This window comes from Echinops telfairi, unplaced genomic scaffold (genome assembly GCF_000313985.2).
Source record: "Echinops telfairi isolate 266 unplaced genomic scaffold, ASM31398v2 ScPeMD7_1713;HRSCAF=2227, whole genome shotgun sequence".
Classification (NCBI taxonomy): Eukaryota; Metazoa; Chordata; class Mammalia; order Afrosoricida; family Tenrecidae; genus Echinops; species Echinops telfairi.
In genome coordinates this window covers 10,244,798-10,271,798 of record NW_022105611.1, presented here as the reverse complement: position 1 = coordinate 10,271,798, position 27,001 = coordinate 10,244,798, and positions in this window count along the sequence as shown.

Below are 27,001 nucleotides of genomic sequence, written 5' to 3'. Positions count from 1 at the left end.
ATTGAGCCATGCATGTTTCAGGGTAGGCCTCAGGAGACACCAGTTTCAATCAGCATTTTATGAACCATGGACAGGTTCCTTCTACCACGATGGCTCCGTGTCCCAAGGACTTAGCTGGGTCCTCCCGGCTTACCTCACCAACCACTCCCATGCCTGTTAGCTCTCAACATCCTTACGTTGTTCCCGGTCCAAAGGCTCTCCCAGATGGGAGCTTTCCATAGTGTCTGGGCTTTCATCTGCTCCTGGAACACCAACAGACCGTCCTCATTTCTAAGGCCTGTGTTCTGACAGAAGCAAATTTTAATGGCATTTCAAATAAATTGAATGGAGCTTGTAACAGCAACATTACATGATTCCTGTTTTCTAAGCCTCTGGCATGTGGGAAAGGACTTGGCTCTTAGATGATATCCCGTGGTGATGTTGAGGAGAAAATTCCATTTGCTTTCAGATGTCAGTTGTGGGTTGCATCTATCACACCTACAACGTACATTTGAAAGTTCAAAGACCGTGAAAGATTTTACAGTGGTCTAGAGGAATTCTGTGTGTGCAGCTTGTGTGTGTTGGTGAGCTTGAAAATGACTCGGATATGGATGCTGGAGGTCAACTCTCCTCCTCATGGCATCATGGAGGCGGATACAAGACCGCCAAATATATATTTATATTATCAATGTGAGGCTTGAGACTTAATGATAGAAGGTTTTGCAACCAACCATCTGTTTCATCTTAAACGAGTTGCTGAATTTTTTGGAACTTTCGAGATTTCATTGATAAAATGGGGATAGGGGTATTGGCTGCTAATAAAGTTCCGTGCAGATGAAGTAAAGGGAGCATTCATGAAAGTGCCTAGCATGGCATTAAAAGTCGATAATAATCTGTCCATCTTTGAAGGTTTACTTGCACTGCTTTCCTAAACAAGCCTGCGCTTGTTCTCCATCCTGGGTTCCGGCTGTTCTCGGGTGCTTGCGGAAGGAGGTGGGAAGCAACCACTGTTGCTTTCCAGACCTGGATGTTCCGGAGAGACTGACTGTTAAAGCTGAAAGCAAACCCCAGGAGAAGGATATGCAACCATTTACTCAATCCCTTGAGCTCTGAGTATAGGAAGGAACTTACACATGTTCATGGAAAAAATAGAATGATTGGATAATGGATTTTTTCCATGAATTTTTGAAGCCCCCTCGCATATCTGATTGGCTCTCCATTTTTTTTAGTGGCGCACTGGTTTAGCTGCGTCCGGAAGAAGCAGTAAGCTTACGTCTTTAAATGTTGCCAGCTCCCTCTGTGGTATTTCACCTCGCACCGTTCATCCTACTTTGTTTAAGCCCACACTGAGCTCTCTGACTCTTCTTGACAGTGCTCCTAAAATAGTGTCATTGTCAGAAGGAAGCTCTGCTCCTAGTATGTGCAGTCACGCCTTGCCAGCACTGAGGTATGTCCGCCGGATGTCACCACTGACGACTCTGATGCCTGAATTTCCTTAATGAGCTGTCAGGCTGGTACAAAGACTCAAACTTAGGGGTCTGCTTTTCATTTAATTAATATAAATATAGTTGTTCTTCTACTCTGGCCACGAGTTTTAGCCATTTTTGACACATTCTCAAGACAAGACAAAGATAAAAATACTAATTTGGGATGACCAGTTTCCAGTTACTACAGAGACCATGATGACTCACAGCCTTATTATTTATATTTTAGTACAGCCAGTGCTGTAGGATGCTCAGCACAATTAAACCACTGGGGATACATCCGCCAGTGATCTTTTGATTCAGGCAAATTGAATCAATATACAGTGAGGTCCTGTATTATCATGCAACTTAGGCGATGTTTATGCTGAGCTCAGAAACCTAATTAGTGGTTTCCTGTTTGGGGGATAGCAATTGTTCCTTCTATTTCTGGTTTGTAATCAGTTCTCATGCTTGATTTCTCTTCAAATAGTGGCACTTTACCTTTCTTCCCCAATCTTTGCATAAAAGGACCCAAGAACCAAAATGACAGAGAATTCAAAATGAATTTTTAAAAATGGGGAGCCGATACCAAGGGCTCAAGTAGAAGGAAAATGTTTTGAGAATGATGATGGCAACAAATGTACAAATGTGCTTGACACAGTGGATGTATATATGGATTGTGATGAGTTGTACGAGCCCCCAATAAAATGATGTGTTAAAAAGAAAAAGAGGAATTTTTAATTAAAGTGCTTAGGCCTCCACATCAGTAGTACAAAGGAGCTAATAAAATTAATTATATCGATAAGAAGAAGAGTCATTTGCAATGTACTTTTTCTTTTTTCTTTTTTAATTAATCATTTTATTGGGAGCCCTTACAGCTCTTATAACAATCCATACATTAGCCCTATAACGCCTGAATTTTTAATTTCAGGAAGAAAACTTTTTTTGTTTTTATTCTTTACTTTATTCTTTACTTTCATAGTTATGTCACATTCGTCCATAGATTTATGATATAAGCATAAAAAATGCACCTTCATTTTTATATTATTTTTCATCTTATTTTATTATTGAATAAGAAAACAAACTGAAAACTTAATTTATTTATAAAATAGAATACAAAATTTGTTTATAATTTTAGTTAGTATGAAATTGAACAAAACAATTTCTTCTTTTGTGATACAAAGATGATTTGCATCTGCTGCAGAAAAATACTTGCAATTTACATCTTTGCATCTTCCTCTGTTTGTGACCTCAGGGTAATGGTGAAGACCATCCAAACGGGTGTCTCTTCCAGGGAGACTTCTGGTGGCAGGACCTCTTCTCTTTTGTTAGCAAACTCAACATCAGTAAAGCTAGTAGGAGGTCTGCCTCTTTTTGTTGGTCCATTACTTTTTTCTTCAAGAAGAAGAGCTTTGGTGATGCTCATTTTGAACTCTTGCAGACTTTGGATTTTTGAGGGGGCGGGTGGGTAACTGAAGGTTCTCACAGTCTCTAGGATGAAGTAGCCAAGAGTTCACAACAGTCACATCTATAAAATGAAAAAATAATTTGTGATAATATTTTTTCGACCTGATGTGAATTCTGTACAGCGCAATTAGCGAATCTATCAAATCAAGCAGTGTACCCCCAAATTGCTCAAGTTCCTGGCTACTCAGTGCAAGAGGTTTATTGGGATTTTGCTGGATTGCATAAAGATTTGATTGGTCGACAATATGAGTAATGATATCCTTCGAGAAAAAAATGGCTCAAATATTCAACAGGACGTTTTACTCCTCCAGAAGAATCTATTTGTTCTAACCATTCAGGCATAGGTCTAGCTGTACCATCTCCAGAAATGTGCCGCCAAAGAGGAATGCTTCGATTTCTTGATGTAGATGGCTTTGAACTTGTAGTTATTGGAATTGATTCTTCAACTTCAACAACTGAAGTTTCTAACTCACCTTCACTAGTATTATCATTACTAACTACGAGGTCTTCTAATTCATCCAAATCAGAATAATCGGGCATATATTTGCTTCCTATCATGGGAAAAAATAAATATTGTCATCAAAATAGTTTGAATAGCAATATAATTAAAATTTTATATTGTAAAATTAAAAAAATTAAATATAATACACATTTTATTTACCAATTTCATCCACATTAGCATCTGGTTCCTTGTCTGAGTCTGTACTGCTTCCATCTAGGTCATAAACTTGCCGTTATCCATAAAACAAATCACAGCCCATGCTGTGGTAATTTTTGTCACCGTTGATTCAAAGGACGAACGTAATGAATTCGTTATGTTTTGAAAAAGTGGAAATATATAATAAATATAATGTTTTTTAATGAGTATTACACCTTTGACATAAAAACTACAGTTTTATGAACATATACAAAAAATATCAACACTAAAACTTCACTAGATTGAAAATTATTGTAAAATGCACTGAATGCCAACAACCACTTAACCTCAAACGCACAATTGGTCAAAACATGTGCCACTATTCAAGCATTTTGCCACTAAAATGCGTGACTAGTGGTATGCATTTGTACTAGTAAAGTGCGACGATTTCGTCGACATTGTCATCAGCTCCAAAAGCTTCATAATTTCTGTACCTGGTTTAAAGACATGGTTTAATTAAATGGTATGAAAATGTCACGCACGGTGTTAAAGGGTTAATTGTATCAAGCATTTTTGTACATATGTTTCTGTGGTAGTTACATAATCTGTTGTCAATTTGATACTTAAGGGTGAAGGGTTGGAGTTTAGCCTATCAGTCAGGTCTCAGCTTGATGACCTTACCCTGTTTACCCGAAAATAAGACAGTGTCTTATATTAATTTTTGCTCCCAAAGACACGCTAGGTCTTATTTTCAGGGGATGTCTTATTTTTCCTTGAAGAAGAATACGGTACACATTTATTGTTTATTGTTTTATTAAAAGAGACCTTGCGTTTCCTGTCTGCTCCGGATGCGCTGCGGCCAACAATGAGCTACACTGTGGTGCCTGTCGCTACGGTCCAGAGTCCAGAGTTACAGTAACTTCAGAGGGCCCTTATTTTCGGGGAGGTCTTAATTTTGGGGGGATTCCTTATATTTCAGCGAGAGGCAAAACTGTCAGTAGGTCTTATTTTCGGGCAATGTCTTACTTTCAGGGAAATGGTATTTGTAGACACTAAGGAGATAAGTAGCTCGTTAGAGGCAGGATACACGCTCACTCCCTGTGAGACATTATTGACAACAAGCCACATGGAAACACACTGATGGAGCCAGAGCCTTGGAGGTGGAGGAGCCATGTGGAGACCCACACCAGTGCTAAGATACTGCCACTGCCACTGGATCCAGAAGACTTCCAACACACTGGCCTGTGATTTTCCTGCACTCAGTGTCATTGCATGGCTTTGTGTGTCTGCAGAGCAATTTATAGACTGGTATCAGACATATGGGCTAATATCGGACTTACAGACTTGATCTGGACTGTGCTGGGATGTTTTCTCAATTGCTCTTGTATATAAAGCTCTTTCTTATACATGTATGAGTGTTGCTGAATTTGTTTCTCTGGTCTACCCAGACCAACACAGTTGCCATCATAATTTTCTAAACATTTACATTCTATGTGAGCCCTTGGTATTAGTGCCTCTTTTTCCGCTACCTTTCCCACCCTCGTGAACCCTTGATAAATTATAAATTATTATTATTTTCATATCTTACATCGTCAACTGCCTCCCTTCATCCATGTTTCTGTAGTTCATTCCTCTGGAGGTGGTGGTGTTATGCGCCCATCATTGTGCGTGGTACCCCCTTTCTCCTCCTTCTCCCCCAACCTTCCTCTTACCCTCATGGTATCACTATTCCCATTATTGTTCCTGCGGGGTTTATCTGTCATGGATTCTGTGTGTCCAGAGCTCTTATCTGTGCCAGTGTACATGTTCTAGTCTAACTAGATTTGTAAGATCGAACTGGGTTCATGATAGTGTGTGTGGGGGGAGGCAGCATTAAAGAACTAGAGGATGTTGTATGTTTCATAGGTGTTATACTGCACCCTGGCTGGCTCGTCCCCTTCGTGCGACCCTTCTGTTAGGGGATGTGTAATTGTGTACAGATGGGCTTTGGGTCTGCATTTTGACCCCCTTGTTCACATTGATGATTGTTTGGGGTCTTCTGATGCCTGATACCTGATTCTGTTGACACCTCGTGATCTCACAGGCTGGTGTGCTTCTTCTATGTGTGCTTTGTTGCTTCTCTGCTAGATGGCTGCTTGTTTAACGTCAAGCCTTTAAGATCCCAGGTGCTAAATCTTGTAATAGCTAGGCACCATAAGCTTTCTTCACCACATTTGCTTATGCACTCATTTTTTGACTTCAGTGATCGTGTTGGGAAGGTGAGCCTCACAGACTGCCAGGTTATTAGAACAAAGTGTTATTGACAATGTACTTTTTCTTGTTGCTTCTCTATTGAAAAGCTATGGTTTGTTTTCACCAAGGACCTAGCCCATCTGTGGCCCTAAGTGTGTCTCCTGGATATGAGTAATGAAACAGTATTGTAACATCACTCTTGGGTTCACACACTGTCTGGGTGCTATAACTTTACTACAGCAAAGTCCCCCTTAGGGAAGAAGGGCTGATTTATGTGGATGTTTTAAAGCTTCTTTCTCAATAGATTCATTTTATGAGATCATTTAAGGCTGAGATTTTATGCCTAAAGATAGGATAAATAAGAAGAGGATGTTGTCATTCAGTGACCCTGAACACCATGTGGTCACCCAGTGGGTAAGAACGAGCTGTTACCTATTGCATCCGAGTAAGTGGGTCTGAGGAATGTAGGTTACACATTTTAAAATGGTCTAGTTTAGATGTTACAGAAAAATGACTCAATCTCAAGGATTGTTTTCTTTTTTATACTGAACTCAATACATGGTAAACGTAATGGTCTATCCATATTCTTACACTTAAAGCCACACCTTCCCATTCAAGACATATTTTGTAGCGTTTAGCTACAGCAGTTACAATGGATTTGCATATATTCTATGAAAGGCACATTTTTGTCTTATCTTTCTTTGTTGATTATTGATCATTGACTAATTCGTTATTATTGACTGTTATTCATTTGAAAATGCAAACTGGTGATATTTTTCCTGTTTATTTCTTTTTTTCATATTTATTGTTTCTTTTTTTCTTTTATTAATCATTGTATTGGGGGCTCTTACAAATTGTATAACAATTCATCATTTAATTGTATTAAGCACACTTGTACATATGTTGCCATCAACATTTCCAAAACATTATCTTTCTACTTGAGCCCTTGGTATCAGCTCCTCTTTTTCCCCCTCCCTCCCCCACCCTCCCACCCATGTGAATCTTTGATCAATTATATATTATTGTTATTTCATGTTGGTGATTTCTTTTTATTTATTTTTAGGTTAAAAAAATCATTTTATTGGGGGCTCATACAATTCTTATCACAATCCACACATACATTCATTGTTTTAAGCACATTTGTACGTTTGTTGCCATCATCATTCTCAAAACATTTGCCTTCTACTTGAGCCCTTTATATCAGCTCATTTTCCCCCTCCCCCCTCCTTCATGAACCCCTCATAATTCATAAATTATTATTTTATCATATCTTACATTGTCCGGCGTCTCCCCTCACCCACTTCTCTGTTGTCTATCCCCCAGAGAGGAGGTTATACGTAGATTCTTGTAATTGGTAACCCCTTTTCACCCCTCTTTCCCTCCACCCTCCAGGCATCGCCACTCTCACCACTGGTCCTGAAGGGGTCATCTATCCTGGATTCCCTGTCTTTCCAGTTGCTATCTGTATCAATGTACCTCCTCCGGTCTAGCCAGATTTATAACGTAGAAGTGGGATCATGATAGTGTGTGTGTGGGAGGGGAGGAAGCATTTAAAAACTAGAGGAAAATTATATGTTTCATCATTGCTACCCTGCACCCTGACCGGCTCGTCTCCTCCCTACAACCCTTCAGTAAGGTGGTGTCCAGTTGCCTACCGATGGGCTTTGAGTCTCCACTCTGTACTCACCCTCATTTATAATGATATGCTTTTTTGTTCTTTGATGCCTGATAATTGATCCTTCAACACCTTGTGATCACGCAGGCTGGTGTGCTTCTTCCATGTGGGCTTTGTTGCTTCTGAGCTAGATGGCCGCTTGTTTATCTGCAAGCCTTTAAGACCCCAGACACTATATATTTTGATAGCCGGGCACCATTAGCTTTCTTCACCACATTTGCTTATGCACACATTTGTCTTCAGTGATCATGTTGGGAAGGTGTGCAAGTGATTTCTTATTGTATCATTTCATCTTCTATAAACTGTAGTGCTTCTATACTTCTTATCATATCACTTCCCTTTGGTAGAGCATATAGGAGAAAAAGCATGCTAAAAAATAATTAATGAAATATTTTTTAAGTATAACAATGCATGGTGTTAAACATAAATGTGTTTGTTTCAATTATTTGCAGGTAGTATTTTCACTGCAGATAGTGTTTTAAATTATCCCATATTTGAGCTTATTTGCATCTTAAAACTGGCTCTGGGTTTCTTTTGCCATAACTCTATGGCAGAGGAATGCTCCCTCACACCAAATTGCACAGGATTCTGACGGGGAAAAGCTGACTGAAGAGGAGTTTAAAATTAAATTTTAAAATGTATGAGAAACATACATGTAATGATTGTTGAAATAGCAAGTGTTTTGTTACATATATTTAACACAATAAAACTGTTTTAAAAAGTAAAGCAATCATTGCAGGATGTATCTATAGAATAAGCCTCTGGTGAGTTCTTCTGACCATAACTGAAAGATGGAAATAACTTGGTGATCAAACAGAGTGTAGTTTAGAGATGACTATAGTAGATTCAAATGAAAAATTTGACTTGAATGGCTAAAACCTTGTCATTTGATCTCCCTTTTGATACACTTTGAGTTTGTTCTTTTTTTAAAAAATATTTTGGTTTTTAAAATTTTTATTTTAAAACTGGGGTTTATCTCGTTTGTATTTTGTTATTGTTGGTAGCCTTCTTGACTCTCTGTTATGTGTACTTCTGTTTTTCAGTATGTGAAACCCAGGATGGATGAATCTGTAGAGACAATGGCTAGATTAAGGGTCATGGGGGAACGGCAGGGAAGGTGGGGGCAGGGTAATGGGGCGCTGATATCAAGGAGTACAAGAAGGAAGAAAATGTTTTGAAACTGTTTGTGGTAGCTAGTATACAACACTGCTTGCTATGATTGAACTACTGAATGGTATGCCCTAATAAAATGGTTTGAAAAGAGAGAGAAAGAAAAAAAGGATAAAACAATCAGAGAACAATATAGAACAGTTACATAATTCACTGCTAAAGATTACAGGTGTGCATAATTAACTCATTATAACAAATTCAAGACATTTCTTTATTTAAAATGAAGAAACCATACAAAAAACTTTTTTGGAAACTCAGGAGCTAAAATCAGTAGATATAATAATCAGGAGAGTTAGAACATAAAAAATTTATAACAGAATAATCTGAGCATTTATAGATACTTAAAATGTTTTATTGTGGATTATCTGAAGGTTTACAGAGGAGATTAAAGTTTTGCTCAACTGTTTTTGTGTCTTCTGATGAGCTCATCATCACAGCCCCCTCCATGTACCATACTTGGCTCATTTCCTCCCTGAGCTTCTTTTTCCATTCCCCCTTCTTTCCTAGCCCTCCCAGTGTTGTCCTTTGGTCAACGCTGCCCTTTCGATCTTAAATGGTTGCTTATTCCAATGTGGAGGTGAGTTCAGTCCCAGATCAGAAGCATAAGGGCCACAATGTTGGAAGTCCCACCAGTCTCTATCTGATCAGTAAACCTGGTCTCTTTTTTTCTTTGAATTCTGTTCCACATTTTCTCCTGCTCTGTGCAGGACCTTCCAATGTGACCCTTGAGTAATTGGTAGGGACAGTCAGATACCACGTGGTTCTTCTGGTCTCAAGGTTGTGGAGACTGATATTCACAGAGCCCACTAGTGCACTGGACTAATCATTTCCATGTGCCTTTCCATTTTTATCTCTTATCTTTTCTCTGGATGGGGAGAGACCAATAATTACACCTTAGCTGGTTTCTTAGGAGATTTTGAGACCCCAACTCCTGCTCATCAAATGAGGGTAGAGAACATTGTCTTTGTGAAGTTTATTATCCTGGTTGACCATGGTGTCCCCAGAGACTACGGTTTCTGTCCTCCAAGCCGAGCAAGGCATTCCCTCAAGGTGTTTGGCTATGTCTAGGAAGTTTTCATAATTTAAAAAAACCAACATTTTATTGGGGGCTCATACAACTCTTATCACAATCCATCCATCCATCCATTGTGTCAAACACATTTATACATTTGTTGCCATCATCATTCTCAAAACATTTGCTTTCTACTTGAGCCCTTAATATCAGCTCCTCATTTCCCCCCTCCCTCCCTGCTCCCCCCCTCCTCATGAGACCTTGATAATTTATAAATTATTATTATATTGTCATGTCTTACACTCTCCGATGTCTCCCTTTACCCACTTTTCTGTTGTCTGTCCCCCAGGAAGGGGGTTATATGTAGATCCTTGTATTCATTTCCCCCTTTCTACCCCACCTTCCCTCCACCCTCCCGGTATTACCACTCTCACCACTGGTCCTGAAGGGATCATCCGTCCTGGATTTCCTGTGTTTCCAGTTCCTATCTGTACCAGTGTACATCCTCTGCTCCAGCCTGGTCAGGCAGAACCCGAGGTACAAATTTCACAATGACCCTTCTCATTCTGAAATTATGTTAAAATTCACTGGACCAAGCTCCAAGATAGTCCAGACAACTTCCCCATCTCTTCAATGGCCCGTCATTGGTCTTCCAGCACAAGTGTAATTTATTGACATTTTTGTCTGTTTGGGAAGTTGACAGACATCAGAAGGAGGCTTGTCGTCAATAGACATGTCACCTTTTTTTGAAACAAGAAAACCACTCATACCCTGTGTTTTCCCCATAGCGCTGGCCTTGTAAGCTGTGCTCAACAGCACAACAGCTTCTGTGGCGTTTTTCCTGTGCAGGAAACACAATTTCACAGCTGTACTCCGTTCTCTTAAATCATCACAAAACATGAGGTTCAAGTGAAACTGCTTTTATAAAAATAATTCACCGTGACTAGAGCGAATCTTCCCAGGCAATGCCACTAGGTGCACTCACTCTGAGCGAATTGCTAGATGCTTGCCCAGTGTGAAAACTACATACTACAAAAGCTCAGGGGATCTTTTCTCTATATTGGGGGTGGGGAGGGTACCCCCTCATATAAGAAGATATGGGCAGAGTGCAACCTCTCACTGAAGTCAGAGCCTGATGATGTTTCCTTGGGGTATGACCTATTTGATATTCAGCAAGAGATACTTTAAGAACGCTCTCTTCTTGCTGGTGGGGAGTCTGTATTTGTTGTATATGCCTCTGGCTTCCTGGCTTCCCAGCCCCAGGCAGCCACCTAGCGAGCTATTAGACATCTGTCATAACATGTGATCTGCCTATTTGACTCTGCTTCCACTGGCCTGTAATCTTCCAGCTTACTGGGTTCCCAGCCTCAGGCAGCCAAATGAGTCAGGAAAGGTCACCAGCTTAATATCTGACACACAGACTTGAACCAATTGGACTTAACTACTTCTCCAACTTTGTGAGCAACTTTTCTTGATATGAATGTCTTTCTTTATATAAATATAAGAGTGTTACTAGTCTTGCTTCCCTAGAAAACCCAGCCTAACACAAGCAGCTACTTTTAAATTGGTTGCACAAAATTGTGGTTGGTTCTTGATAAAGGAAAGCTTCAGCCTCCCCAAACAACTGCAAATAGGAATAAACTCCAAGGAACTGAGAAGCTGAGAAGTGACTACATGCAATAAAGTTGACTTCAGCCACCTTCACCCAGGGAGCATGAGAGAAGTGACAAACTGGTTGCCTGGCATTGGCAGAAGTGACAAGATTGTTTCCAGAAATAAAACCATGTCAACAGTCAAGAGTCATATGGGAATCCAGCTATCAGAATTCTGCACATGGGTCACGTCTGGGGCACAACAACTAGCTAACTAGCAGCTGTTAAAACCCATCTTTGTGATTTCTGGCCATGGGCCTGAATCAACTATCAAGTTTGTGTTTCACAGGGAGTATGCTAAGTTCAATGATGTTCTCAAGATTGAAGTGATCAAATTTCAAGTGCTAAAATATTGTTTAGATTGTTAAAATTCTGGGAGCAATGAACCACTATTATCTAGACCCAGTACTATCATTAGACCTGATCAGCCCTAGGCAGCATGAGTTAGAGGGTTGAACTTTGGCTGTCGTTTAGCCAAGTCCCTTACCCCAGGACAAATAGCTCTCCAGAAGCCTACATCTCCTCTAGACCACCTAATTGGACCCCAGCTTTTCCTGTGTAAATGGCCTTATGCATATTCTCAAGATCTACATAGATCCATTATCTGGATGACTAAGAGTTAATAGGTAGACCCATAGGCCTTAGGAGTAGTTACCAAATGGAAGTATACCATACCCACTGCCACCAAGTTGATTCCAAGTCATAGCTACTGTATAGGGCAGAGTAGAACTGCTCTCTAGTGCTCCTGAGACTATAAATCTTTACGGGAGCAGGCAACCTCATATTTCTGTTGTGAAGCAAATGGAAAATTCACACTGATGACCTGTGCGTAGCCACCCAAAATAGAACCCACTACAGTACCAGGGGCTCCTTGTTGTTGTTGTTAGGTGCTGTTGAGTCAGTACCTATTCATATTGACCCTATGAATAACAGAAGGAATCACTGCCCAGGCCTGTGCCATCTTCACAGTCGTTATGTTTGGTTCTATTGTTTTAACCACTGTTTCAATCCATCTAATTGAGAGTTTTATTTTCATTGACCTTCCACTTTACCAAACATGATGTCCTTCTCCAGGGACTGCTGCCCACTGATAACATGTCCCAAGTGTGTGAATTCAAGTCTTACATCCTAACTTATAAGGAGCAGTCTGGCTTGACTTCTTCCAAGACAGATTTGCTTATTCTGGCCATCCATTATACATTCAATATTCTTAGCCAACATCATAATTCAGATGAGTTAATTTTTCTTCAATCTTCCTTATCCATTCTCTAGTTTCCACACGCATATGAAGTGATTGAAAATTCCAAGGCTTGAATCAGACACAACTTAGTCCTCTGACAGCTTTGCTTTGAACACCTCAAAGCTGTCACTTGTAGCAGATTTGACCAATACCATTGTCCTTTGATTTCTTGAATATTGCTGAAATCCTTGACAACCTCAGTACTTTCTCTTTTTATCATGATATTGATTATTGGTCCAGTTATGAGGATTTTTTTCTATTTCTTTATGTTGAAATGTGAACGCTCCAAGTTCTCTTCATGTTCAGCAGACAAGACTGTGTTTTCTGCCCATTTCACGCTGTAAGGAACTCTTCCTCCAACCCCGATGCTGCATTCTTCTTCCTGTAATCCAGCTTCTCAATTACTTGCTCAGCATATTGGGTTGAATTTGGATAAAACCCTGATGTGTTTCTTTCCTGGTTTTGAGCCGTATAGTATTTCCTTGTTCTTTTCCAACAACTACCTCTAGGTCTGAGTGCAAGTTTTACATGACCACAACGAAATGTTCTGGAATTCCCACTCTTAATGTTACTCATGCTTTGTTATAATCTATACAAATGCTTTTGTGTAACTAATAAAATACAGCTAAATATCCTGGTATTCAATGCTTCCATTCAAGTTCCATTTGACATAAGTAATGATATACCCTATTCCACATCCTCTTCAGAATCCAGCCTTAATTTCTGGCAGTTCCTTGTCATCGATGCGATCATTTTTCAGTCATTTTACTTGCATGTGCTACTAATGATATTATTTGATAATTTCCATATCCTGTCGGGCCACTTTTTTGGAATAGACACAAATATAGATCTCTCCTAGTTAGTTAACCAAGCAGCTGCCTTTCAAATTTCTTGACATAAATCAGTGTTTCCAAAGTGGGCAATACCACCCCTGGGGCCACAGGAGCAATCTAGGTGTGTGTGTGTGTGTGTGTGTGTGTGTGTGTGTACAAAAGCAGAGCTACACTTCATCCTAGAGTATGGACAATAGTACAAAAGACCAATAATGATAGTAGCGATACCAGGACGGTAAGGGAAAGATGGGGAGAGAAAGAGGGAACCTATCACAATGATCAACATATAACCCCTTCCCAGGGCGACCAACAACAGAAAAGTGGGTGAAAGTAGACAGCGGTCAGTGTAAGACATGAAAAAAAAAAAGATAAATTATCAAGAGTTCATGAGGGAGGGAGATGGGGGAGGGGGAAATGAGCTGATATCAAGGGCTCAAGTAGAAAGAAGATGTCTTGAAAATGATGATGGTAACATATGTACAAATGTGCTTGACACAATGAATGGATGTATGGACTGTGATAAGAGCTGTAAGAACCCCTAATAAAAAGATTTTTTAGAAGTTGACTCTACTTTTAGGAAGCAACTCTTCCTTAATTATATTTTGAGTGTTTTCTGTCCACAGGGGTTCATCTTCGGCACTATACTGGACAGTTTTCCAGAGCTATTAATAATGTTTCCACCAGCCAATCCATTTAGAAGTAGATTGTCTACTCATCTCTTTGTCTTTTTGTGGCAGCTCTGTGCTGCTGGGAGGGATGTCACTGGTATTTCAGATACCAGTAGGGGCCCCATGTTGAATAGTTTTCAGCGGAACTTCTAGACTAAGACCAGGGAGGAAGGACACGATGATCTATTTCTGAAAGGATTAGTCCATGAAAACCTTATGTATAGCAGCTGCTTTTGTCTTGGTGCTGCACAATGTTAGTCATCTTTAAATCTAAGCAGCGTCACAAAGATCTTGGCAGTGCAACACAAATACACCTATGAAATTGCAATCTATTATTTGCCCTTGGTCTCCCTCAAAAGAGCAATGCTGATCTAGTAATTTGACAAAGCTGAAAGTGTCTCTACCGTATTTCATTGACTCATTCGGTGCTGTTGGAGATCGCAAACTCTTGTTGAACCAGGGGCACTTCACTCATCAGTGCATTCATCTGGTGTTCGGCTTCCTTGTTGACGCCTCACCTTTCTGTGCATCTGGTTCATGTTCCTCAGAATGGCACCATCTGCCTTCATCTTCTCCTCCTCACTGTTGATGCTCTTCCTGAATGACAACTGTACTTCGATATCACCTTCCTAGAGATTTATTCCTGAATCGTCTTAAAAAGTCAGGCCAGATCCCATGATGCTCACCTTCCCAACAAGATCACTGAAGACAAAGCAGGTGCAAAAAAAAAAAAAAAAAATCAGGCCGGAATTTCCACAACTCGTGGGACATTTGCCCAGGGCATTTCATCAGGTCCTGCCCTCCCACTTAAAAAAATCAAATTCCAACATCTTTCTTACACCCTATCTTACATCCTCTTATGTCCCAAAGGGTCTACATTATAAATATATAAAAAAAAAACCCTGCTGCTCTCTAGTTGATTTCTATTCATGGTGATTTAGGACACAGGAAAACTGCCCCGTAGGGTTTCTAAGAGTGTAATCATTAAGAAAGCAGACTGCTACATCTTCTCCCACAGAGTGGCTGGTGGGTGTGAACCACTGACCTTGTTAGTGGCTGAGTGCTCAACCACTGTGCCACCAGATCTCCTATAAACCTCCAAACCAAACCCACTCCCACTGACTTGTAGTGACCGGTGTCAGGGTTTCCAAGATGCTGAAACTTTCCTGAAGCAGCCAGCCTCATCGTTCTCCCTCGGACCACGACCAGAACACCTTTAAATTCTAGACTCTCTTCTTTTACCCCAATTGCAGCTGCCCCTCCCCCCAAGTTCAGATATATGTAAGCTCATCTTGAACTTTCTAACTGATTGTTGTAGTGTGGTTGTCTGAACTACTATCATAGTCGTTCATGGGAGCCCTGGTGCTATAGTGGTTACACGTTGGGCTGCGAACCAGAAGGCCAGCAGTTCAAAACTACCAACTGCTCCACAGGAGAAGACAAGGCTTTCTACACCCCTAATGAGTTACAATCTTTTTTTGGTTGGTTTGCTTAAATAATTTTATTGGGGCTCTTACAACGTTCCATACATCTATTGTATCAACCATATTTGTACATTCTATTTCAGCCCTTGTTATCAGCTCCTCTCCCCACCTCCCTCATACCCCTTGATAAATTATAAATTATTATTGTTTTCATATCTTACACCGACCATCCATGTTTCTGTTGTTCATTCCCCTAGGGTGTGGGGATTATGTGTCCATCATTGTGATTGGTTCCTTCTTTCTCCCCTCTTCCTGCCACCTTCCCCCTACCCTTCTGGTATCGCTACTACCATTTCTGTTCCTGAGGGGTTTATCTAGTCCAGCCAGTAGGGAAAGGTAGGACTGGGGTCATGATAGTTGGGGGTGAGGGAGCCTCAAAGAACCAGAGGAATATTGTGTGTTTCATCGGTGCTACTGCAAACTGGTTGACTCATCCCTTCCTTGTGGCCCTTCTGTGAGGGGCTGTCCCATTGTCAACAGATGAGTTTTGGGTCTCTGTTCTTACCCCCCTCATTCGCAACAATAGGTTTTTTTGTTTTGTTTTGGGTCTTCTGGTGCCTGTTACCTGATTTATTGATATCTCATGATCACACAGGCTGGTGTGCTTCTTCCATGTGGGGTTGTTGCTTCTCTGCTAGATGACCACTTGTTTAACTTCAAGCCTTCAAGATAATATATCTTTTGATAACTGGGCACCATTAGCTTTTTTCACCATATTTGCTTATGCACCCATTATGTCTTCAGTAATTGTGTGAGGAGGGTGAGCATCACAGAATGCTAAGTTGTTAGAACAAAGTATTCATGCATTGAGGGAGGGCTTGAGCAGAGGCCCAAAGTCTGTCCACTTCCTCAATGTCTTGCCATATAAATATATGTACATAAGCCAAGACCTCTATTTTTATGAATTAATATATTTATATGCGTGCACACCTGTTTATTACAATCTTGAGGCAGTTCTATACCCTGACTTCAGGGGTCACTGTGAGTTGGAATCAACTTAATGGCAGTGAGTGAATGAGTTCATGGTTTCCCTGATTCAACTTTCTTCTTCTCCAATTCTTCCTTTACACTCCCCAGTTCATGCACAGGTTTAAATTTCCCTCTTGTATAATATCAGTATCCTGTTGTAGAAGTCCAGGTTCTTTATCCAAGAACCAAACAAAAGTTACAACTCTCTGTGGTTTTCCATAAAGCCATGTTTTAGTTAAAGGTATTGTAAATTGCACATTATTTGTGTCTTAGTATGTGTTTAATCTGTATTTAGTCCTTATTTAAAAAAAATAATTGTTATAACAAAAAGACAAATGATTCAACAAAGAATGGGCAAAGGACTTGAATAAATGTTTATTAAAAGACTACATACAAATGGCCAGTGAGTACAAGAAGGCTGTTCAACATTATTAGTCACAACGTGCGTAGGTGGGGAATCAGAACCTTCATATACTGCTGGTGGAATATAAATGACTCAACATTCCATTCCCTGGATATAGTTCCAGGAGAAATACAGATACATTTATGTAAACATTTGTACATACACACAAACATTCCTGTCACCACCATACATAATAGAGAAAAGAGCAAAAAAGTTGAAACAGTTCAAATATCCCTAAACAGGATATTTGGATAAAGAAAATGCAGTGTATCTATACAGTGAAATACTACTGAGCCATAAAACAAAATGAAATACTAATACAGGCTACAGCATGAAGGAACCCCGAAAACATGCTAAGAGAAAGAAACCAGATACAAAAGACCACATGTTGTATGATTCCATATACATGAAAAGTCCAGGATGGAAAAATCCACAGAAGCAGAACATTAGTGATTGCCAGGGGAAGGGGAGGGTTGGGAATGATAGCTTAATGAATATTGGTTTCTCATTGGGGTGAGGGAATGTTCTAGAATTAGATAGACAGTTATGAAACATTGTGGGAGTTCACTAAATGTCTCTAAATGATGTATTTTAAAATGGTTAAAGTGGGTAGTATTCTCGTTACTTTGTCAAAATAAAAAACATTATTACTCTTTTCTTTACAAAAGATAGCTAAATAGAGAAACTATTTGCAGACTGGCAGGAGAGGACATAGTTCCCAATGCAAATTCTAGTTAGTAGGTGGAGTGGAAACATATGTGTCCTTCGATAGGTTTGTGGTTCAAATGAAAACCGTGGTTCCCATCCATCCATTGGACCATTCCACAAATCTCACTGCTGTCAAGTAAATTCTGACTCATGGTGATCCTATAGCACAGGGAACAAGTGCCCCTGTGTGTTTCTTAGACTGTAACGTTTTACAAGAGTGGACTGAAATCTACAAGAGTAGTCGACAAGAGTAGACTGTAATGTTTTACAAGAGTAGACAGCCTGCTTCTACCTTGAAGCAGCTGGTGGTTTCAAACTGCTGACCTTGCAGTTAGCAGCCCAATGTGTAACCCACTACTCCACCAGGGCTTGAAATATTAAGCAACAGTTAATACAAATAAAGTTGATCTAGTTGTATTAAATTAATTCATTAAAAATGTAATGATGAGGGTGTAGGAGGCCTGGTAGGGTGTAATCAAGGGTAGTGTAACCAAGAGGAATTACTGAAACCAAAATGAAGGCTGAGTGTGGTAGTGGGACAAGAGGAAAGTAAAGAGAAATGGAGGAAAGAGCTAGGAGGCAAGGGGCATATGTAGAGTCTGAATAAGGGGATGTACATATGTGGATATATTTGTGTATGAGGATGGGGAGATGGATCTATGTGCATGTATTTATAGGTTTAGTGTTGGGATAGCAGATGGACATTGAGCCTCCGCTCAAGTACTCCCTCAATCCAAGAATGTGATTCTGTGATGCTCACCTTCCTGACACGATCGCTGAGGACAAAGCAGGTGCATAAGCAAATGTGGTGAAGAACGTTGATGGAGTCCGGCTATCAAAAGATATAGCGTCTGGGTCTTAAAGGCTTGAAGGTAAACAAGTGGCCATCTAGCTCAGAAGCAACAAAGCCCACATTGGAGAGGCACGCCAGTCTGTGTGATCACAAGGTGTCGAAGGGATCAGGTATCAGGCATCAAAGAACAAAGAATCATGTCATTGTGAATGAGGGGGAGTGCAGAGTGGGGACCCAAAGCCCAGCTGTAGGCAATTGGACATCCCCTTACAGAAGGGTCATGGGGAGGAGACGAGCCAGTCAGGGTGCAGTGTAGCAATGATGAAACTTACAACTTTCCTCTAGTTCCCAAATGCTTCCTCCCCACCCACTATCCTGATCCCAATTCTACAAATCTGGCTAGACCAGAGGATGTGCACTGGTCAGAGTGGAACTGGAAACAGGGAATCCAGGGCAGATGATCCCTTCAGGACCAGTGCTGAGAGTGGCGATTCTGGGAAGGTGGGGTGGAAAGGGGGAACCAATGACAAGGATCTACATATAACTTCCTCTCGGGGGGATGGGCAACAGAAAAGTGAGTGAAGGGAGACGTTGGACAGTGTAAGATATGACAAAATAATAATTTATAAATTATCAAGGGTTCATGAAGGAGGGGGATGCAGGGAGGGAGGGGGGGAAATGAGGAGCTGATGCCAAGGGCTTAAGTGGAGAGCAAATGTTTTGAGAATGATGAGGGCAGCAAATGTACAAATATGCTTTACACAATTGATGTATGTATGGATTGCGATAAGAGTTGTATGAACCCAATAAAATGTTTAAAATATGTTTATATAATGATGAATTTAAAAGTACAGGTTTAAAAATCACAGTAGTATATTATTCAGATAAAATTGTAAAGGACATAAAAATATGTTTATGATGATTACAAACAGAGCAAAATTTTAAAATGAACAGAACAATACACAACAACTTCAAGATAATGGTTACTTACGGGGCTGGGAAATAGATGTTTAATTGCATTTTAAATGCTTTTTTCCCCTTTAATATAGAAAACAAAAAATATAAAGCAGCTATGGAAGAATAGTTACATCTATTTGATTCTGGAGGGTTATTTCCACAAAGTGTGATGTATGATGTTCAGTTTTATGAAATATTCACACATATTTGTTTTCTTGAAATATTCCATAAATTTAAAAATTAATTTAGGGAGAAAATGTATTGAGAAATAAAAATTTTACTGTCCACATTATAGTCACTCACCATAAAGAGTATTTACTTAATTAGCAATTTTTATTTATCCAGTTCATTCACAAAATATTTTTTGAGCATGACTATCATTAAAGCATTATGCAAGAGAATGCAGGGGATTCATATGATGAAGGCCTTGTTCTTGCTCTGAGTTAGGAACAGGGTGAGGGGAAAGGTGGAATGGACTCAAATAATGATAGTGGAGTGTGATATTCCTAGTGTAATTGAGGTATAAGCATTGAGCTGTGAGATGGAAGAGAAGCTAAAGACCCACTTTGAAAGAGTCCAATTCACTCTCACAAAACCCTTAAGGAGACTCCTGTAAAAGGAGCGACCCTGAGACAGGAAGATAAAGTGAAATTTTGACAGGTGGAAAAGGCAGGCCCTTGGGCTGAAAGCTTGAACGCAAAAGGTAGAAAGGAACAAATACAAGCAAAACCAGGCGGTTCGAGCAGATGTCAGCAAACTGTGACTCCCTAGCAATAGGCGGCGCTCTGGGGATGTACTTGTGGATCTACAGTGAAATAAAAAAAAATTAAAGGCTATCATTCAGATCATGGTGGTTTCAAGCTTTGGTATTTTCGGTCACCTCATATGCATGTGATAACTAAACAATATATAAGAAAGACCTGGGAAGAATTGATGCATATGAATTTTGGTATTGGTGAAGACTATTAAAAGTACCATGGATTCCAGAAGAAGAAACAAATCTGTCTTGGAGGAAGAAAATCATAATGCTCTTTATTTGTCAGCATAGAGATTAATAAGCCCATTGCCCCGGAGTCAATTCCAGTGCACAACTGCCCCGTGAGGGTTCAAGAGCTGTAACTCTTTATGGAAATAAATGGCACATCTTTCTTCTGTGGATTGGCTGGTGGATTCAAACTGCTGGCTACTTGGTTAGCAGCTGAGCACTTAACCACCACACCACCATGCTAAACCAGTTTTGTCCAGCTGACATTCAGAATATAGATTATGAAGTCTGATCCTGCTAATCTAATGGCAATTTTATTCAATGTTGAGTGCCCCTTAGAAACCCAATAGCTGAATCTCCTGGAAAGGAAGTTCCACGTCAAGTTGTGCGGCTGTGGCCAGGTCCCTGCGGAGGCAGGTCTTTCAATGCAGCTTAGCTCATACCCTACCCTTCTTGCTGCCACCTGAACCGCGAGCTCACGTCCAACTATGAGGTTCATAATTTCGTATGCGCTTCCTCAGTGTTTCTCCCTTTGCTTCATCGATTTCCTTGCTTGGACATCATCCGTTCCTATCACCACCAATTGAAATCTCTTCCACCTTTCGATTCCAACTCATGGCACCTTCATGAATCCTATAGGGTAGAATTGCTCCATAGGGCTTTCTTGGCTGTAATTTCTATGAATGAGGACTACCAGCCCTTTCTCAGAGATGCTGGGTGAGTTCAAGCTGTAAAACTTTAGTGTAGTGCAAATCATTTGTATACCTCATCCTTCCTCAGATCTTAAATAACATCTTCTATTGAAAGATTTTAAAAAGTACCCTCTTGCCTCCCTAAATCTGACGTAAACTCTCAAAATATGATGTAAAAGAGCAGATTCAGAATGAGAGAGCACTTGAGTTTAAACCCTGTTTATAAGTCTTCTAGCTGTGTCTCCTAGTCAGGTTTTGTGGCTCAGGCCCCTTACCTATAGACTCAGAAGGGTCTTCTGAGGGTTAATGTGGCACAAAGTATGCAGTAAGTGCTGGCTCTCTTCTCCCTAGTCCCCACCCCCTCCCGCGTGATCCTTTGTACTGTCCCTGAGCCCTTGCCCACACTGTTTGGCCTTATGGACCCATTTGTTTAGGTGGAATCCTCATTCCAGATCTGAGGATTCACACTGGAAAGGAGAGCTGGAGAGCACAGGTTTCAAGCTGGACAAAAGGGATTTATATCCTGGCATGCAGTTACCAGATGTGTGAGCTGACTTGACTCATTGGGGAATAGGCACTCTTGTGCAGCTTCAAGGAGACAAAGTATGTAAGACCCTTACTCATTGCCCACTAGGTAGGGTTTTGATGCTACACATTTGTTGAGCTGATTCTAAAGAAATAAAATTTAAATGTAAACCTGCTTCTTTCAGTTTCAAGTCTATATTTCTTTAAAATTTTTAATATGTATTTTAACAGTTTTATTGACACTTCATCCACATATCATACAATTCAATAATTCAGTTGTATCAAGAAGAGCTGTGCAATTATCACCACAATCAATTCTAGAACAGTTTCTTCTTCCTTGTACTCATTTTTATTCATCTAATTATTTTTATAAAGCATTCTTTTTAAAGTTAATAAATCATTTTATTTTTTAAAATAAATCATTTTTTTCGGGGGTTTCTCAGCTCTTGTAACAATCTAATAAATCATTTTCAAGTCTATATTTCTTTACATAAGCAATCTTGGACAAAGTATCACATCATCTGCCACCTTATCTGGGTCATTGCTAATGTCCTCAGTAAGACAGCAACATCTGTGGTGGGACGTGTAAAGTCTCCTAACCCCTGCTTTGTCCCTGGCATCTGAAGAAAGTCAAGCACTGTGCACAATGTGGTCAGTCTCTTTGGGTGGCAAATGATCTCCCTTCCAGTAAATCCTGCCAGCCAGTTTCCAATTGTATTTGTTCCACATCATGAGGAACACAGTCCTGAAATACTTGGCTTTGGGCCTCTCCCCACAATCAGGCGTCCAATGAACGCTGCTGGAAGTTTTCAGCGAAGGGCAGGAAGACTTTGCTCAGTGCAGAGAGGCTGGGCTTGCAGAGTGAGATGGACAGCACACATTTAGGACATGGAAATGTTCTCATTTGCCTTTCCCTGACACTGACCCTTTATTGAATACTTTCCTTATTAAGCTATATAAAGAAGAGTACTCAGAAAGCTTGACATTGCAAGCTACAGGGACTGATACCTGGCTCATGTCTAAAGAATTTCAAAAGGTGTGAAAGTGGCCAAAGGGCAGCATGATAGAGAGAATTGAACTGTGAAGGGCTTGAGCCTCCAGTACTTGGTGGGTCAAGGATATGCAAACTTTTCTGTGGGTCAGAAGGGAAAAATGGATGAATCCACAACTATAGTAGGAGATTTTAATACAGCACTGTCAGGAAATAAAGGAACCCAGGTGGCACTGTGGGACCGTTAGGCATTGGACTGCTAATTGCTTGGTTCCTGGTTCAAACCCACCATTTGTTCTGAGGGAGAAAGATGAGGCTGTCTGCTCCCTTGAAGAGTTAAGGCTCCTAACTCCCAGGGAGCAGTTCTATTCTGTCCTATAGGGTTGCTCTGAATTGGGACCAACTAGATTGGAACCAGTTCAATCTCAGGAGCTAACGATCCTGGGTTATGCATCGGACTGCTAAGTACAAGGTCCGCAGTTCAAAACCACCAGCTGCTCTGCTGGAGAACAATGATGTTTTCTATTTCCATTAAGAGTTACAGTCTCTCCGGAGAACTCCTATCTAAACCCTATCTAAAAATGAGAATTGGGAGGAAAGTGGTCGTTAAACAGAGTGCTTGGGAGAGATGAGTGTAGAAAATCAAAGGCAGAAATCTGGCTTGACCAGTTACAAGTTTGTCAGTAGATTCCCCTCTATGATGTACGCTGGACTGGATCAGGTTTCCAAACTTTTCAGTATTTTTGGTTTGTATTGTTTAGTTTGGTTTTTGTATTTTCATTCTGGGGCGTATCTCAGAGGTGTTATGTCATTGGAGGACACCCTCTTGAAATTGTGTTATATGTTTTCCCCTTTTTTGGTATAAGAAACCCATGATTGATGAACCTATAGGGACAGCAAGTAGAATAAGGATTTGGGGGGTTGGGATGGAGGTACAATGGTGGGGGTGGGGGTGGTAAAAGGGAGACTGTGTCCGGGAGACCATGCAGAAAAAGAATGTTTGGAAATGGGTAGCAATTGTACAATTCTGCTTGACGTGATTGACCTATGGAATGATATGATAAATGTATTAAATCCCAATTAATAATTTTAAAAAAGAAAGAGAAAAGCGTTTCAGTCTCAGAAACCCACAGAGTAGTTCTACTTTGATCTGTAGGGTTGCTGTGAGTCAGAGTTGACGTGAGGGCAGTGAGTTTGGAGATTTTTTGGATCTTGTTTGTAGTATTATTTGATCATTATCTACCTGCATAAACATTCCCTTCTGTTTCTGAAACTCTTGTTCTTCTTCTATCCCTTTAACCTTTCTTTCCTTTAAAATTTTTCTTGTACCATGTCTTCTTGTTCACATTGTTCTTGTTACATGTCTTCTTGTTCACCATGCATAGTACCATGGCTGGTACATATTAGGAATACATTTTTATGTCTTTAATTTTACTACATATTTGATGAATGATTAAATGACTGTACAGTTATCATTAATTTTTACTGTAAGTCAAGTACTATAGGGTTCCAGAGAAGAGTCAGTACCTTGTGAAACTTAAACTGTCTCGACCCTTGTGAAACTTAAAGTCGAGTGGGAAAGGTGTCATGTAATATAGAGGTAAGTATCTTCAAAAGCTAAGAAAGTATGGACACTAGATAGAGGGAAATGTCTATGGACTTGCTCACCTCTTAAAGGAGTGGGGAGATAATGAAAGGCAACATCTAATGTACTTTCTGCCTCTATGAATTTGCTTGCACTATAGATGCCAGGCTGCCAGACAAGAGGTGCAAGTAAAATTTTGTTGAAGATCATCCAACAACCTTTGCAGCAGAACCTTGACAGGGAGCTGCCAGAAATTCAGAATGGATTCTGAAGAGAATGTGGAACAAAGGATATCACTGCTGTCATCAGATAAATTTGACTGAAAGCAGACAATACCAGAAAGATGTTTACTTGTGTCTTATTGACTATGCAATGGCCTTGGATTGTGTAGACCATAATAAGCCATGAGAAGAATGGGAAATTTAGAATAATTAATTGTGCTCATGTGGACCCTGTTTATGAATCCAGAGGCAGTGAACAAGGGAATACTGCCTGCTTTAAAAGCAAGAAGGGTCTATATTAGAGTTGTGTCCTTTGAACAGACTTGTTCAATCTATATGCGGAGCAACTAATCATGGAGAATGGAGTACAGGAAGAAGAACGTGGCTTTGGAACTGGAGGGAGGTTTATTAAAATCTTTGATATGTAGATGCACAAACTTTCTTGCTGAAAGTGAGGAGAACTTGAAGCGATTGTTGATGAAGATCAAGGAGTACCGTCTAACGTATGGATTACAACTCAATTTAAAGAAAACCACAATCCTCACAACTGGACCAAGAGAAAAAAATTGAAGCTCTCAAAGATTTTGTCTTATTTGGATCCACAATCAATTCTCCTGGAAGCAGCAGTATGACACATTGCACTGGGTAGATCTACTGTACAAGACCTCTTTGAATTATCAAAAAGCAAGGAGGTTACTTTGGGGACTAAGGTGTGCTTGACTCAAGCCATGGTATTCTCAATTGCCTCATATGCATGCGAAAGTTGGACATTGAATAAGAAGGACCAAAGAAGAATCAATGCATTTGAATTATGGTGCTGGAGAAGAATATTGAAAGTACCATGGCCTACTGAAAGAACAAACGAATCTGTCTTGGAGGAAGTACATCCAGAAAGCTCTTTGTAGGCAAGGGTGACAAGACTTTGCCTCACAGCTTAGGACATGTTATCAGGAGAAACCAAACTTAGGGGGGGGAGGGGGAAACATCATGTTTTGTAAAGTAGAGGGGCAGTAAAAAGAGGAAAACCCTCCACAAGATGGGATTGATATAGTGGCTGCAACAATGGGCTAAGAACAATTGAGGATAGTGCAGGACTGGGTGATGATCTTGTTCTGATGCACATAGGAAATGATGAGTTGGAACCAGTTCAGTAACACACAAAAGAGCTCTGTTTGCCCCATGCATTAGGCTTTGGACCACTATCTGCAAAGTTGGTGGTTCAAATCTATCAATCACTGTACTGTAGTAAGTTGTGTAGTAAGACTATTTTGTCCCATAAAGATGTATAGCCTTGGATACCCTCTGTACGCTGACTATGAGTGACTCAGTGACAGTACGTTTAGATTTGGGGTTTTATAGATGCCATTTAAATGGAATCATATAATATCTCTCTTTTTGTATCTAGCCCTTTTCAGTTTGTACAATGTTTTCTAATTTTTTTAATTTTAAGTTTTATTGACATGCAAGTTCACACACCCTACAGTTCTTATACTTCTTATTATTAGTTTCCTACTTTTCCCCAATCTCTCCTTCCATAACCCCAAGAAACTATTAATCCAGTTACTCTCTGTATGGACATAACTTTAGTAGTTTTCTTATAGAGGAAAACCTACAAAAACAAAAGGAAAAACAAAAACACAGTATCAAAATAGAACAGAAAAACCTCAGTTGAAAAGAAAACAGAAAACCGTACATTTTAACCTGACTGCCTCTACAGCAATCCTCTTCCCAAAGCACGCTCATAATATAACGGCTGTTCACATCCCTCTCAGTGCACCGAGGGACTTCCCAGAGACGTAATCCAGATGAGGACCCTGCAGCTGGATTCCGTGCTTTCACTGCCGTCCATAGTCTTCTACAAACGTAGTGCTGAGAAACACCGAAACAAAACAGTGCTGGGAATGGAAGCCCTCCTACCATTCCCTCCTTCAGTATTTGCACAATATTTTCAAAGTTCACCCGTGTAATAGCATGTAGGAAATTAAATTCCTTTCTATGACTGAATAATATGGCACAATATAGGTACAGCATATGTTGTTTATCTTTTCATCAGTTGCTGAACACATGGGTTCCTCCCAACTTGGTTGTTATGAATATTGCTCTAATGAAAAACGGGCACACAGGGATTTGTTTTGAGTCTCTGATTTCAATCCTGATTTTTATGGCCCTAGGAGTAGAATTGCTGGGTCCTATGGTCCTTCTGTATTTAAATTTTTGAGGTAGCTGTTTTCTTCATTGACGGCACCATTTAACATTCTAACAGCAATGTATGAGGGTTCCAGTGTTTCTATACTTTGCTAAAAGTTGATTTTCTCTTGGTAGTTTTGACGAGCATTTTCTAGTTAATTAATGCCAAGTATCTATTCATATGCTTATTGGACACATATATCTCCTTTGGAGAAATGCCTGATCAAGTCTCTTGCTCATCTTTTAATTGTGTTATTTGTTGTTTTCCATTTTGTTGTTATTGTGAAAATGTAGAAATTCTTCATCTATTCTGAAATTTAAGGCATCCTTCTACTATATTGCTAATCTTGACACAGTATTTACACAGTAACTGCAACAGTGGGCTCAACGGCAGCAAGGATTGTGGGGATGATGTATGAACAGAGGGTCACTGTGAGTGGGAACTGACCCTGTGGCACCTGACAACAGAAAAT